The following is a 14052-nucleotide window of genomic DNA, read 5'->3' on the forward strand; positions in this document are numbered from 1 at the left end:
GCCCAGGGTGAAATCAAGCACACAGAGCACCCCTCAGCTGGTTTGGGCGGTAACAGTGCACCTCTGCTAAAGCTAGAAGCACAGGGTAGAGGGGAGAAAGAAAACATTCCAAAGGGAAGGGAACCTGCAGTCCGTCCTGCCATTTAGGCCAAACAAATCTACACACATTCCACACAGGGAACCCCAAATCATCAGCCCAGGTCTGGGCAATCACGAAGCAACCTCAACCCCCACCCAGTTCCAGATTCTTCCAAGCTCCACCCTCTGCGTCCTCCGCCCCACCTCCCAAAGCACCACCTAGACCTGGGCTTTCCTTCCTCTGATCCTCTGATCCGTGACTGGGCTGTGCTTTTAGTCCTCCATAAAGGGCGTTGCTCGTGCATTTTCACGTGCACAGTCAAGAGGGCGTAACGTGTGAGAAGGACCACACAGATGGACTCCACAAGATGCTTTGTTAAATGAGGAAAAGGGTCTGCTTCTTGGAAACCAAAGCAATGCAAAACATTGTCTTGAAACCCCCAATTCATGCCACACAGGTAACAATCTTCCACACAGTCAAAATTCCAAGACAGGAAGAGGAAAACAGGGAATCCCATAAACCAACCACCCATAAAAAATGTCATGTGCAAAACCAGTCAGACGTCATGCTGATTAGAGCGGCTTCCATGGTTCCACAGACACCATGGCCAGGCTCCATGTCACCATGAGGGACGGGACGCGGGAGGGTTCTCTTGAACAGACTGCCAGTGTCTTGGGTTACCGAGGGGACAGAACTCATGAGCAGGATCTGAGAGGTGTGAACAAAGCCCAGGGGATGCTGCTGCTGGAGAAGAATCTATCTAACCATAACCGTGGGTGATGACACTGAGAAGCCCTGGCACAATCAGAAAGGCTCTCCCAGCTCTCTGCTAGCCAACTGGAGTCACGTGACTTTCAGATTCACCTTGGTGGCCACTTAATCTGGGAAAACACTTAAGATCAGGGTTAAGGTGTGTAGAGCTGAGAGATGCAAACTCCCCTCCCAAACTTGAACAGCAGGGAAGGTGAAAGAGACCCACCCATGAGCAGGAACCTGAGGTGAGCCAACAAGAGTGAAAAGTGAAGTGAAAGAAAAGCACATTTTTCCAGAGGGATGTAGGAACAACCCACTATAATCACTAAGTCATCACGATCTATCTGGAACGGTCACTTGAAATAAAATAGTCAGTTAGGTCCTCAGAGTTCTCACATCCAGAATGACTTGTGCAGGAAAGCATGATCTCTAACCTCTAATACTGGAAGGCTCTAGAAATGATTTCAAAAGCAAAGTGTGTTTTACTCTAAAGATTCACCTGTCTTCTATCTACTGCTTGGTTTACAATGAACAAAAAAATTTCACTGATTACATTAAAGAAGGAATACAAGCACCAGCAGAGAAGAGAGCATTTATAGGCTGTATAATCTGAGGGGCCGCAAGAGTTGTCCAGTGCATGGAGGTGCTCAGCCGAGGGGGCGAGAGGCACAGTGAACCAGCCACGGGGTCAGCTCGCCAAGCCGGGCACTGCTGACCCAAAGGAGCACCCTTCTGGAATTTGTCCTGAAGGTACCTGAAAAAATAAGACCTACATCCGATACTCCTGATGGAAAGTGACATAGTGGAAACGTTCCAGGAATTAGAGATATGAAGAGCTGGGTTCAAATCGTGACTTTGCTATTTACACGAAACATGCCACTGGTGAAGTATTTTGAACATTTGTCGACTCAGCTATAAAACAGGGTAATAAAACCTTCCAGGTATTTCATAAGGATTAAAGTAAGAAAGATTTATTAGCACGATATGTTATATTCACTAAGGGACAGTTCTTTTAGAGACAGAGCTTCTGGAGCTTCAAAGAGTATGAAGGATGGATTTCTACTAGCAACATGCTCTCTTTTTTTTTTTTTTTTTTTTTTTTTTGCGGTACGCGGGCCTCTCACTGCTGTGGCCTCTCCCGTTGCGGAGCACAGGCTCCGGACGCGCAGGCCCAGCGGCCATGGCTCACGGGCCCAGCCGCTCCGCGGCATGTGGGATCCTCCCAGACCGGGGCACGAACCCGCGTCCCCTGCATCGGCAGGCGGACTCTCAACCACTGCGCCACCAGGGAAGCCCCAACATGCTCTCTTGTGGAGGGAGATTTTCTATTTATAAGTCAGCTGCTTCTTTATTTTGAAATTTTCTATTTCATTGCATTGGGGCCTTACTTAGGCAATTCACTTTTTTCTTTTTTGATGACTAATTAAACGTGAGGTTATGACCATGACTAAGATAAAGTGCAAACATAGTAGCTACATTTCCCATGTTGTGTTTCTATCTCATTCTCTTTCTCTCAGTCAACATTCAAAGGACAGATAGGACTTCCGCTTCTGGCTGAGACAGAGTAACAGGGACAGGATTCCCCTGCTGCCTGGAAAAACTAAAAATCCACACAAGACAATGGACATCACACAACAAAGCACCACAGTCCCTGGGAAACAAATGACTGCCCAGATTACGACCTTGAGAGAAATCCAGAGGAATCCCCGAGTTGAGGAGAAGGAATTGAGAGTTTGGGGAGGAAAAGAATGTATAGAGCAGAGTACTAGAGAGGCAAGAGCCACACAGAAAAGTCTGGAATCTGCTGAGGACCCTCCTCAAGTACTCGCTGAGCACACGTGTGTGAGGGAAGTACCCAAGGAAAAGTACCACAAGAAAGAATTACAGGGAACACTCCCCAAACCCCACACAGGGCTGGGAATCATGCTTTGTCAAAATGGTACACATAACTCACAGGGCACTGAGTAAAGCACTTATATGGGTTCTACCTGAATAGTTGGGAAAACCTACCCCTACACCAAACACTGCTCTCTGGCCCTACCTAACAAAGCTTAAAAGGTTCAATGTTCTCTAGTAACCTAATCACACCCTACAGCAATGCTTGAGAAGAGGCAGAGAAATACAAACATACCCAGAACCCAACAAAAGAAAACTTACGATGCCTGGCATCCAATAAGAAATTACCAGGCAAGCAAAATAGGAGGAAGATATGACCTACATTGAGTGCAGGGACATCAATCAATCCAAAATGACCCATACGTGATACACATGATAGGTTAGTAGACAAATACACTAATAACATCTATTATAATTCCATTCCATATGTTCGAGAAGGTAGAACAAAGACTAAGCTATGTTAGGGGGAGACACTAAAGATTATAAAAAGACCAAAATCTAGAGACGTCTAGAGACTAAAGACAACAATGTCTGAGGCGAAAATTATATGTCTGCAGATATTAGGTAGAAACTATCTACAATGAAACACAGAGAAAAAAAAAGACTGGAATAAAATGAACAGAGTATTCATGAGCTGTGGAACAACTTGGAACACCTTGATATACGTGCACCTGAAATCCCTACAGGGCAGGGGGAGGAACGCATGCAAAATATACCTGCAGAAATAACGGTTCTAATCTTTCCCAAATGAAATCTACAAAACTGAGAAGCTCTATGAAGCCCAAACACAAGAATCCTATATGAAAGCATATTGTATGATAGATTTTTTAAAACTTTAGAAGCAGATGTCTTGCCAGATACACCGCAAGGAGACGGTGGAGCAGTACCTTTAACAACCTCCACAGGGGAGTGGAGGAGGAGGAACTATTAACCCACAATTCTATACCCAGCAAAAATATCTTCCAAAACTGAATGTGAATTTCTCACAACTGCATGTGATTCTACAACCCTAATAATAAGAAGATTCTTTTTTAATCAGGGTGAAATAAAGACCTTATCAGATATAAAAAACCTAAAAGAGTCATCCAACACCAGCAGAAATTGGAAATGTTAAAGTCCTACAAGCAAAATCAAAAGGAAAATGATACCAGAAAGCCACATAGATCTAAAGGAAGGAATGAAGAGCACCAGAAGTGACAGCTGTGTGGGTAAATTAAAAGAGCAGATGGGCTAGACACAGCTAGGTTTACATTTTTTACATTTATGTAGCTCTACAGTTATTTTCTGTGGTTATTAAAGGTGCCACATAATATTCAGTTCATCAGTTTTGCACCTTTTTTACTTCCTGTAGGTAGAGAGTATGTTTCAGTCAAGATAGCTCTGAATTCAATAGTGCATTTAACATTAAACTATCCTACAAATGCATTTTGTTACACAGATATGTAAAACTATTTAGGCTTGTAAAATTCTAATTCCTAAGGATGGTCACGTTGAATAACTCCAATTTCTAACACTGCGTGCTGCCCAGTAAGACTCCTATGCATTTGAAGGGCCTGTCTTCTTTCCAAACTTGGAGGTAGCAAACTACTGCATGTCAACACAGCACCTCGGAACAGAAATAATAAGGAAGAGAGTAATATTTGACAATTCAGCTGTAAAAGGGATGCCTATTAAAAGCCTGGGAGAATTCTCATCATCTCAACATGTATTCATATCCAAAACCTGAACCACACCAAGTCCTCACCCCTAACACTCCACATTCAAAATCCAACCTTCTAGAGCAGGGCTGACTGTCTGAACTCCATCAAGTCTTACACTCCCAGAGGCTTAAATAACTAAAATACAGCAGCTCCTTGTTTAATAAAAAGAAAACACTTACATCCCTACAGAGGCACAGTCCACACTATTTTTTTTTTTTTTTACTAGTTCAGTAGACACTCGTGGAGTTTGTTTTTTAAAGTGTGTCAGGGATCTTACTATTAAGTACCAGCGAAATAGGGGCCACCCCCCAAGGGCTTAGGTGTGACTTACATGTGAATAGCCCAGATAGCATCTTCACAAACTACAACCTCACCCCACTCACACCTGCTCCTTGCAAGCAAATACCTGGTCACAGCAAGCTTTGTGGAAGAATTCACACTCCACACCATTAGGGTCCTTCCCGTGACTCAGTAAACTTCAAAAAAAAGAGGGACACAGGCCCACACTTTTCCATCTGCCCCATGGATGGTGGTGAGGGCGGCGCCATGGAGAAAAGATATAAATCACAATTTGCAGAAATCAAAATCACATTTGAGAAGTCTTCAATGAATGTGCATGTCCCCATGTAGCAATTCATGTGTCATACACGCTGATGACAGCTAACAGTAGTATCTCACACGGAGTCCTCATTATATACCTGGGAGCTCCTCATGAATCAATTTGCCTAGGACACAAAACCCCCCATGAGGTGGTTACTACTGTCACAGACATTTTACAGGTGAGAAAACCGAGGCCCAGTGATGTTACACAACGTGCCCAAGAGCACATAACAGACAGCTGAGCCAGAAGAGGCCACCACGGTCTGGCTCCAGCCCATACTCTTAACCACAAGGTGCCCATGACACGTCCCTGAGAACTACCACCCATCCAAAGATAAAATAAGTACATACGACACTTAATTCTGCTAGATATCTGAGTGGCCAAGTCCAGTGACCCCTGAAGGACCATGCATTTTGGATCTCCCATGCACTTACACCTGAAAGTATACCATTTCACCAACTTCTTTGTACACCTTCTTTCCACCAGCCAAACACATAATCCCTTATCCTGATCATAACCATCATTCCCAAGTTTCTCACAGTCTATCCACACATGACTGACAAAACTGGTCCATTCTGGTTTCTAAAAATCCTCAGATACTTCTTGCAGGAAACAAATTTTACAATAACCGAGTATCATGGGATGAGCAATATAAGGGGGGGAGGGTAAGGAGCTAGGCATGGCATGATTAAAGGCGGAAAACCTCTACAATGTTTCCATTCTAAACAGTAAGAACTAATTAATGTATGATTTTTTAAATTATTTATTAAACTCACCTACCACAGGGATCAAAAGAAAAAGAAAACCAACGCCTAGGAACTCCCACTAGCGCTGAGTCCTTCAGATCTTCAATGGCTGGGCTGCCCTGTCCATCAAACAGGCAAAGAGCTTCTAGAGAGGTTGGCTTTTCCTTTTACTAAGAGTGACTTTAGATGATGACCTTTTAATGACTAGGTAAAGAAATACCTTTTATTTTTGCCTCAATCAAGAAAAATAAATCCTATGGAACTCTGGATTCTACTGCTTCCTATATACCAAAAAGATCCCCAACTTAAGTAAAACCAATGGCAGCAAGTACACAGGACCAAACATAGCTTAGGGGGTTTCCGGTAGAAAAATAACACAGTGTAAACACATGGGATGTTTTGACTAAAGACTTAAGAAATGTGTTACAAGCATCAATCAGAAAATGGAATTGCTTCAACTTGCAGGCTGGAAATTCAGGGCAAGGTCTAAACTGAGGTTGGCATAGTCTCCACATCAGATTTCAATTTTTCTTAAGGAAGTCAAACACATAAATTCCCTTTCTTTCCCTCCCCCACCAAGACCAAAGGCATATTAACTGGTGATCCTAAAAACATGCACCTAGAAAGAGCAATTAACTGTACAAAAATAGCTAGCAATTCGTAACATTCTAAAGAGAGAGGGAAAGGCGGGGAGAGAGGGGGAGAGAGAGAGAGAGAGAGAGAGAGAGAAAGGGAGGAAGGGAGGGAGGGAGGGAGGGGGAGGGGGAGGAGAGGGAGAGGGAGAGGGAGAGGGAGAGGGAGAGGGAGAGGGTGAGAGAGAGGGAGAGGGTGAGAGAGAGGGAGAGGGTGAGAGAGAGGGAGAGGGTGAGAGAGAGAGAGCATTTTCCAAAACAAATACATAAATCATGACTGGAATTTTAGGACTCAGTGTTCTCACATAGAAAGTCTAAATGCCAAAAGAGAATGCAAGCGGTGCATCATAAAACATGCTCTTCTCGTGCATATTTATGGGAATTTCAGACGCTAGATAAAGAGTAAGATCGAGTCAACAATCAGTTCAATGTCGCTTCAGCGACATTTCAAAATCACCACTTTAGGTAGTTACTCTGGGCTTGGCTTGGAATCAGCAGAGACAGCACACTCGTCTGCTTCTTAGAAAAGGTACGTTACATGTAACATGAAGGAAGGTTGAGCGCTGAAGTCTGACAGTAACTGACAAAGCTCCGGGAATTCAGATTCCAGTTCATACCCTTACAAGGCAGGGCTCATACCATAGAATTTATACTAAACGTTTATGCTAAATACCAACAAGGAATCAAAATAAGCCAAAAATTATTAAAAGTTATTATTTTCTATTTGTTATGTACCCTGCAACACTTCAAGACATTTATGCCCTAACTACACTACCCATCCGTAAACTACGGATGGGTAGTGTAGCCCCTTTCTGCAACGCAGGCCACCCCAGAGTAGCCCTAAATCTAGCCTAACCTGTCAAAACCTTAATCTACACTATATGTCCCTGATAGTAGACTGTGATCGTAACTCCCCAAAATGCTGTCATGAATCCATAATTCAGTAAAACAAGGCACTTGGCACACTAATAATTAAAGCAGATTAGCAATGCATTAAGTTTTCCCTAAGTTCCCCTAAACAAAGTTTCTCTTTTTCACTGCCCTGGAGAATTAAAGTTAATTGACTGATTTGCACACAGCTGCCACACAGGACCACAGTCCCGTGCAAAGAGGAAGCCGCCGGCAGCACTGCCATCTGAGAAAGGCGCTAGGAGCCAGGGACAAAGGGCTCCCCACACCCACCCCAAGAGAATGAAGCCTAATGGCCTTTGTCATCATACCCCCATGCTGACCGACCTCACCAGAGGTGAGGGTGATGGATGGCCATGTAGCTGAAGGATGGGTACTGTCATTTCCAACCACAATCACAGACTTTTCTTCCCTTAAAAACAGATGAAAGATGATGCATGACCCCCCACCCATATTTGGAAACATGGAGAGTATTATTACACATTCCAGTATGTTTACTAATGTGGTTTTTCTTACGCACCCTTTAACTCTCCCTCTTGTGACGGTGCACTTTTCAAACTGGGGCAGAGTGAATGTTTGTCACAGAGCATCTGAAACATTAAAGGCTTACACTGGGACACTCAGCCAAATATTTTTAAATAGAGTAACATACAAAGTCCAGTACACTGGCAGAGATACTTCTTACATACGCGTGCTAATTGTACTAACAAATCCAATGACACCTTCTAAGACACAGTGCCGAGCATTAAGGGAAAAAGAGGATGGAAGTTAATACAGACTCTATGCCACGGGTATTCTAACTGAAGACACTGCGTGACAGAGGAAAATAAAGGCTTGGAGCTATGCATCTCAAATTTCAGATCTAAAGTACAGTTCTGTTAAGGATTTTAAGTATCCACACATGGCCACCCTTCTCCCTTCCTCTTAATTTGCCACCATATTCAGTTCTTCATTAGATATACACAACTAGATGGTTTCTGAAAAGTAACTGTAATTCTGTATATAGAAAGGGCAAACAACGAAGTCCAGACCAGGAGTTATTTTTTCCCCCTTTCCCAAACCTCTCCAAAAAACAGATTCTAAGAAAACGTAATTAATCTTGTCATCCAGGAAAACACTGAGTATGAGAGCAGAAAAGGAATGAAATGAAATATAAACTCTAAGGGGGGTGGCGGTCCGCGCAGACAACACAAGGCGTGAAATAAGGCTGATAACTAACAAAGGGTTTTTAAAACACCCAATTAAAAGCATTATTATATAACGTCACTGTCTGACCATGAAGCCACAACTCTTATCAAACTACCATAGCCAACTTCCTGACCAAGCTATCTGAAGCTTATTTAGGAAAGTCATTTAAAAAAATTAAAAACCTGCTGGTAAATTAATTTTAAGAACCGATTTCACACCTACTAACTTGGTTAACACCAAGTGGATTCTGCTTTCCTGACAAGGGGAAAAATTTTTCAGAAACACCACATTTAATTCTTCAAATTTTTAGAAACATCTCTTTAGAAATGGCGAAATACCATCTAATATACTCAAGAATACAACTGATGAAAATCAATTAAAATGAACAGCAAAGACAGGAATTACAAGTTGGCCACTCTTTGACCAATTTTTATGGCAGGAAAGTGTTTTCTTCTGGTCCACAGCATTTTTTTGCTTTATTCATCTCTAATAATAATTAGTGGACAATATTTAGAAACCAGGATATCTGATACAAAAATCCAGAATTCTGGCTCCTCTATGAAAAAATCAGGAGATTGGGTGAGTGGGCCCAAGTTTGTTCCCACACGGACAAAACTGGCACCTAGTGTGAAGTCCCTGGTTTAAGGCACCAATATTTTCAGCCTTGGGTACTAACCTTTTCCTCGACGGCCCTTCTTCAAAATCTGAAGAACTAACATCGTTGCTAGTTGAGGACACTTGGGATGCATCGTCCTTCTCATTCTCTGACTGTTCTGATGCTGGTCCTAATCCCTTAGACTGGCCATTACCAAGGAGCCCTACAGGTGAAAAAAGGGGACAAACACTTCAATACATGACATCAGGAAGCAGCACTTTACCAGTTAACCCTACACAGTGGCTGATGAGGGCAGACAAGAATCTGGATAGAAGAGAATTAGAAGGTACATATCCCTTGTGAATGGAGGGGGAAAAGTCCCACCTCAACCTACTTTAGACCTTACACGAGAGTGAAATGCCTACCAAAGAAATAACTCCAACAGTAAGAAAGTCAAGCAGAAATGTGTAATTGTAATAATGCACTGTGGCATTCTTTCTGAAGTGCATCAACATCTTTCAGGGCTGGGGAGTGGAAAGGAAGAAACAAACTTCACGTATTACCGATTCAAACTAGTTACCCTTCCAGGGCTAAATATTTACTCTAGAAACACTGAAATCCTTTTTGGAATTGCCTTCAGGAACCAGTACCTGCCACCCAAGAAAAAGCATCAATCATTACCTTGTGGCCATGTATCAGTCCTTAACTAGAGGTCTGACTGTACAACTTGCTCTTCATAGCAATCCACTGTATCAGAGTCACTGTATTGGAATCTGATTGTCTCAGAGGATAAGGATTCTCCACGACTCCATACACGGTACCATGCGGAAGAGGGAGTCTGGTGGCCCCAGGATGAGCCACTAGTAACCCAGACTGGGAAAAGGGCTATGCCAAGTGACATGGAAGCTGCTGAGCCACCAGCCAACGGGTCACAGCTGAATAAAAGCCTGGTCTTCTAGCATTCAGATGTCCTTGCATCTAGGGTTCTGGATACAATTTAGGTTCTACCAACGGGGGGCTTGTACCTACACAAGTGTCCACAGCCACCGGCCCCCAGTTCCACTGTCTAGTCACCAGCCTCTAGGCATCAGCAGAAATGCTAGCAAGTGTCTGCATTTTCACAGCCACGGTGTTTGGCTTTTAAGTGAAGCCAAAAGGGCAGGGTGGCCCCTTGATTTTTGTTCTCCCAACCCTTCCAGCAAGTTTGTAAGCACTTACGTCCCTGTATTAAATCCCTTTTTGGTTGAAGCACTTAAAGAGCGGTTCCTATTAGTTGCAGTAAACACTATATAGAACACAATATTCTACATATTGGTAAGATTTTCTGGAAGAACACAGTATACTGCAACAAAACCCTGGGACTTAGCCCGTTTACGCATGCATTTCCCCAGACTTAGCCTGTTTACGCATGCATTTCCCCAGTTATCTATTTTTACATCATTTCAGGGTATGAGTAATAACATAACGCTGGAAATCTAATACAATGCAGTAAATAAAATCCCATGGCTGTCACTCAGACTTGTGGCTTTGGGAGTCATGACTACAATATGGAAGTGAAAACACTAGGCAACTTCCCAGAGAAACAGAAAATGTGGGGAGTTTGCACTGTGAGGCAAACAGGAGACATAATTGCAGGGAAATCTATGAGTCTAAGGGTTGAAGTGTGGCCAACGTTTCAAAGATGAGAGCAGTGCTATCCATTACGGTAACCGCTAGTCACAGGAGCTACTGAGGACTTGAAATATGGCTATGTGAGTAAGAAGATGAACTATTATTTTTATTTAACCTTATTTAAAACTGACTATAACTAACACTTCTTTAATAATTTGATATTAATTCTTGAAATATTCCGGATGTATTATTAGGTTACGTCAAATACATTTAAATTAGTCTTACCTGCTTCTTTAAAATTTTTTAATGCAGCTCTAGAAAACTAACACTACATATGTGGTTGAAATAACATCTCTATTGACCAGCACTAAATTAGAGCACTGCAGCAATGTCATGGGCGGTGGGGAGCGGGGGGAGATGACCACGCAGCAGCCCACCAAATAGTAGGAAGATACAGACCATACTTATAAACGCAGATTAGGAAACTAGCCCAGGGACATAATATAAGTCACGTGTAAAAAACAGGCACTAATGGATGAATTACCACACTTGAAAAGGATGGTAAATTCAAAATAAAAATTCTGGTTATGGAACCATATATAAAATTAATTTTTAAGGGGGATTATCTCTAAAATAAAAGTGTACTCTTGGTTGAAATCAAATTTTTCTATAGTATGTAAGGACTTAAAGGAGAATAAAGCAAGAAAGGAGGAAGGAAATATAACTTCATTTTTTAACACCCACCATATGCCAGGGCACTGGGGATACAGGCAAAATCCAACAAAGTCTAAATTTTAGTAGTGAGAGGAGATGCTCCTGTATGTATCAGTTAGCAGTATGTACAAAGAAGAAACCTTGCACTTGCAGGGCAAGCAATAGGGGAGGGCAGTGAATATGAATCACTGGAGCCAGCAAGCAAACCTGCAACAGCAAAACCAGGAGAGCAAAGCTGGTATGTGCAATACACCTAAAAAACAAAAACCAAAACAGTGGTGGTGCTGGTGACAGTGAAGGAGGAAGAAGAGGTAGTTGTCTGAAGCTGTGTTTGGGACAAGGAGGAAACAGAAGTGCCAGCAGGCACTGCTCAGTGAACCTGAGGAAGAAGCACTTGCTGTCCCCTCTGGTACGCACATAACAAGATCTCAAGCATCTCCTGAGGGAGGCAAGCAGCTCATGAGTGAATGAGTAAGTAAGTGAAGGAATGAGTTAGCAGAGAAAAGTTCAGCTATTCAATGACAGCTATACCCTGGTCCTTCTGACAAAAAGAACCTCTGTAGACTGTAAAGAGTAGTGACCCTCAAACTTACACCCTGGGCATAACCCCAGTGTGTCCTCTTCTAACAAATTTCCAGATGATGCTGGTTCTGCTTTGGCTGGTCTAGGGGCCACACCTTGAGATCCACTATTGCAGGGGGAAGCAAGATTCAAGCCAGTAAGAGATCTAATTGCCCTAAGACACTATAAAGCTCTGGGCAAGTGTGCACTAGATCTCAGGAAACCAATTATGTTTGTACAAGCTATCATAATACAACTCACGTTAAGGCACCCAAATCCAAAGTTCACTCACAGTAAGGCGCCCAAAACCAAAGTTCTGCTGGGGCATTCTTCCACCTTGGATCATTAATTTTGTGACAGGAAATAAGGCTGCTTAAAACTTATCACAAAGCTATCAGACCCTGCTAACGACAAATAACAGTTAAAAAGTAACGCATGATGGGAAAAAAGTGTTCATATCTAAGAGGCATCAGTCTAGAACAAGGATATAATGTTTCTTTTCTCCCCAAAAAAAAAAAAAAATCAACTGCCCAAGCACAAATTCAGGGAAACTGGATTATCAAGTTTTACATGAAAAGGGGGAATTTTAATTGACTGTATGTGAGCTCAATGTCAGGCAAAAGGATGCGAATGCTCTGAAACACTAAGGCATGACCGAGCTCCAGTAAAAGGAATCGAAGTGCTGAGTCCACAGTCCCAAGCCCTCATCAGACTAATATCTTCAAAGAACACCAAAGATGCCTCCATGCCAAGGATTAACAATGTCTGTTACCTGAACTACGAGACAGATGGGCTGTCATTCACTTTCCAGATCAGGAAAAAGGGGCCCACACAGAGGGACTGCTTGCCTGTTCTGTGAACTAGAAAACCTCAGCTGTTTCCAGCCTTTACGGGGGGAGGGGGGGGCGTGGGGGGGGGGGGGGGAGTGACTTGTTCTGCGTATAACTGACTGTTTCAATTTGAGTACCCCCCTCCTGACATCAGCACAGAGAAAATGTACATTTATTTTTAGTTAGACAGTCTCCATGGTTGGATAAACCTGGGATTTTTTCTTTTCTGCACACCGCCCACCCCCTTATTCACATCTCCAGTGGACTGGCTACCCTATTTCAGTTTGAACGTTTTCATCCAACTCGTACCACCTGCCCAGTCCAGAAAAGCCAGGTCAGCAAGATGGAACACGACACCACGGGGCAGAAGAGCCGTTATCAGACCATCAGACAAGCCAATGAGTACTGCCTTTCCTTTCCCCTATGGAACAAAGCCCTGCCACCTATCTTTTACATTATTTTTAGTCAATGAGAAATAATCAAACTGCATCCTCTCCTCCAAACACACCAACTGGCTTTATCTTCCCACCCTCGCCCAAGCCCACCATCAACACAAACCTTTGTGGGGGGGGGGGGGGGGGAGGTTAAACAGAGGAGACGCGATGGCCCAAAGACCGCCTCCCCACACGAGCATTCGTTCTCCTCTATTAATATTCAGTAGGTTGAACTTAAATTAAACCACATCCATTGTCTTCCACAAGAGCAATAAATATGAGCTGGAAATTCCAAATCACTGCGGTAAAGGCAGCCCCTCGGCGAGTCACCGTCAGCTGACGGGGCGGCGTGCCACAGGCCACCACAAGGGCAGTGCCCATGCTCACGAGCTGAGAACCCCAAGGAAACAAAATTTAGGAGCTCTGGACCCTCATCTCCCAAATGAGCAAGCAACTAAAAGGCTTTCAAGGCAACATACCCGAACTGGTTCTTCCTAAGCCTGGAGCGGCAGCAGCAAAGAGGAAGGAGCAGTCCTGTTCTGGGGGGGCTGGAGATGTGCATGAACATCTCCCCCTGCCCTTAACATAACGGGGGCTGGGAAATTTAAAACACAAATGAGGCCAAAGATTCCTTCAGCTAAGTGATGATGAGAGCTACAGATTTCAGAACAGAAATGTGCACAGAGAAGGAAATTCTTTCCTAACATCTGAAAAGGGGGACGAGAATGGGCAGTGCTTACAATCTTCTGTTTTAGACACAAAGAAGTTTCGCCAGTCCTCCCATCAGCTACACGTACGTGATG

General features: G+C 43.3%; 1 protein-coding gene across 1 annotated transcript in view; it reads right to left on the bottom strand.

Annotated features, from left to right (window-relative positions):
* Positions 1-14052, bottom strand: part of JARID2 (jumonji and AT-rich interaction domain containing 2) — a 127410-nt gene that overhangs the window by 86089 nt on the left and 27269 nt on the right. Inside the window, exon 2 of the mRNA XM_065886008.1 lies at positions 9181-9322. The gene's annotated coding sequence lies outside the window, so the exon portion shown is untranslated. The remainder of the gene's footprint in view (positions 1-9180; positions 9323-14052) is intronic.

This window comes from Phocoena phocoena, chromosome 10 (assembly GCF_963924675.1).
Source record: "Phocoena phocoena chromosome 10, mPhoPho1.1, whole genome shotgun sequence".
NCBI lineage: Eukaryota > Metazoa > Chordata > Mammalia > Artiodactyla > Phocoenidae > Phocoena > Phocoena phocoena.